We start from the raw sequence: 3,035 nt of genomic DNA, 5'->3' as shown, positions 1-3,035 counted from the left end.
GTCTTTCCATTAATTACTCTTTTTCTCCTCTTGTTCTTGGACCATTGTCCTATCTCTGTTATGAATTTCATATCACCACATTATGATTAGTTGTGTACATGTTTCTGTCCCATATTAGACTTTAGCTCTTCAGTGGTACATGTACATCATTATCTAGATGCCTAGCACAGTATCTGGAACATTGACAGTGTTCTGTAAAGATTTGCTCTTTAGTGAAAAGATGTAACAACAATTTTAGAAAGGGATTCCAGCTCGGTTTAGTTGAGGACATAATTGCTAATTGAATTAAATTATTCTGGATCAAGTAAACATGAGTCAAGAATGTGGAAGAACCATTTAGATATGAACTCAGAGCCAAGCAACCTTTGAAAAGTCATGCAGAATTAGAGAGGTGCCAGAAAATGAAAAAGAGACATGTGAAGATCCAACTAAAAATATTTTTAAAAATAAAGAAACTACAGAATAGTGAACTCCTCTATTCACGCTGATGATCATATTTGCTGTTTTGGGTGCTAAACTTAAGAGTAGTATTGACAATCAAGGTAACATCTAATAGGGTGTCCAGAACCGTGAAGGGTCTGATGCTCTACTGTGCAAAGAATGGAGGTATTGTGCTTGGAGAGGAAAAGATAGAAAGAGAGGTGATCTCTCTTTTTGCAATTATCCTGTGTGAAGAATAAATTTTGAACTGGAGCTTATAAGCAAGAGATATAGGGAAATGATCAGAAGGCTATTCTGGGGAAATTTCTCTCATACGTGATTCTTAAGGGCTACTCTGTGGAAAGAGAATTATTCAATATTAAGCATGATGCTATCTTCTGGGTTGGACATTTAGAAGATTAAATATGGAAGTCATGGTGACTCCATTATCAGATGACTCATGGAATGACTCAGATACATGGAACTTGAGAATCAAATGCTTCAAAAACCTTTAGATCCAATTCAAAATGCTAATTTCAAGTTTCCAAACCCTTAATAACTTGGGCTAGGTCACTGTGAGGTATGACTATCTATCTATGACATATGAGCTCAAGAATTCTGTAAAGACTTTCATTAGTTCTCCAAACATTGCTCTTACTTGCTTGCCTAAAATATCTGGGTAAGAATTGTATTCTTTCACTTCAAATTTTCTATTTTGTTGCATGCAAATGTATGTATGAAAGAAAACATTCAAACTATTATCAAGCTTTTTTACCTTATTTTAAGGAGAGGCAGATCAACACTTGATAGAGAAGAGCATGAAGGGGCTGAGCTCTTAACTGGGAAAGAAGGCTGTTTATTATGGAAGAAAAATGAGATCGACTGAGACTTGTGGGCCAGCATGAACCAACCAATAAACTTTCTTCGCCTTGGGCCTAGGACTATGTCCAGAGTTTATATATTTGTTAACTTAGATTTGGGTTCCCCAAAGTGTATTCCAAAGAAACACTATTCCTGCAAGATTTGTCTCAGAAAAGGGACTCTGAAGTCAAATAAGTTTTTGAAAACTGGATTCTAGCAAAATAGACAGACAATTTGGTAAACCAGATTTAAATTCATGGTTCCCAAATGATTCACCTTGGTAGGAAAAGAGAGTGTTTTGTTAGCACTTATTAACATTCCATGAGTTTTGTGTTCCCTGTGGGAAAAACTGCTTATTCAACTTCATAGAAATATAAATCAGTTGGAGGGCTCTAGCTAACAGTTACCACATTTCATCCATAAAGAACTCAAGAAGAAATTAGATTGTGTGGAAGGCCCTTATTTGTGGAATTCTTTATTCACCATACTTTGGTACCCCCCTTGACTAATGACCTTCTACAAGCAGAACTGTAAAGAACTGAAAGACACGTCTCTTTATAATTGACATCTTATTTATTTCAATATATGCCAGTTGTCGCTCTATTTTTTATGCATTCTGATTGTTATGCCTTTGAACTTTTGCCCTGAAGCAATTTAATCATGATTGGTTCAATTGTGTAAATCCAATAAACAAGTCTTGGCCAAGGTCCCTTGGAGGTATTTTCCTGACATTTCTGTAAGTGTTTACAAAGCCCTTTTACCCAGTCTTAGAACCATAGTTTTTGTCATGTGTTCCTGAAACCCAGAACTTTAAAGAAAAAGCATCTTAGATCACTTAAAGGCCCTTCTTATGGAAAAGACTTTTTTTTGATTGATTTTTAAGTCTCTAATTTTTTTTTTGTATTTTTACCTTAAAAACAGTCTGGGCAAAGGCATAGCCACAAGGAGTCAGTTACTACAACCGCATCCAGTCTTTAAATGGAAATATGACTAGCAAAGTTCAACTTTTTTACATCTCTTTTTCCAAAGGATAATTTCCAGGTCTTTTACAAGGTCTAAGTGTAGCCTAGTTCAGAAGGGTGTTTTCTACTACCTTTAAATATAGTTACTCTTACTTTGAATGTAAAGATGTTCTTTTTCCTTTTGGTTGAAGCTAAGTACTGCTCAAAAATTGTCTTCCACAATAACTGTGCAAACTAGATGAAAATAGAGTTATTATGTTTCACCCCAGAGTAACATAAAAGCACAATGTGGAACCTCTGTCTAGGACATGACTCTCCCCCAGTCTTTCCTAGGAATTGTAAATATAGGTGGGAGATTTCATATTATTAATTAAGAAACTTGAGAAAATTATCATTTTAATAGTCCTTGTCTTCCTTTTGAAAGGGAGAAAAATGAGTCACTTACATGAACATAATTTTATTTCTTCAAGCTGTTTAAAATAGTTGTTTTCATGTGGAATAGCCACATCAGCTTGTAAACTAATATATAAGAACTTAAGTTAAAATGTTTCCACTCCATATACTAACGTTTAGCTCTGATATTCATCCAAGAATTGGACCCCTCAGAATTATAGCATCTGTTTATGTTTGGTTAATTTTTTATAATCTCAGATGTTTTCGTAAATTCTGAATTAAAGAGAAAACTGCTGGGGCCAATTTGTGTGGGTAGTCTAAATGTAAGAGTATACCATCACTGTGCGAGGATGTTTTTGCCTTTCACACCCCACCACCCCCCCCCACCCACACAGGTTT

This window comes from Pteropus alecto, unplaced genomic scaffold (genome assembly GCF_000325575.1).
Source record: "Pteropus alecto unplaced genomic scaffold, ASM32557v1 scaffold20, whole genome shotgun sequence".
In the NCBI taxonomy this organism is placed as follows: Eukaryota; Metazoa; Chordata; class Mammalia; order Chiroptera; family Pteropodidae; genus Pteropus; species Pteropus alecto.
Note: the sequence above shows the minus strand (reverse complement) of the source record.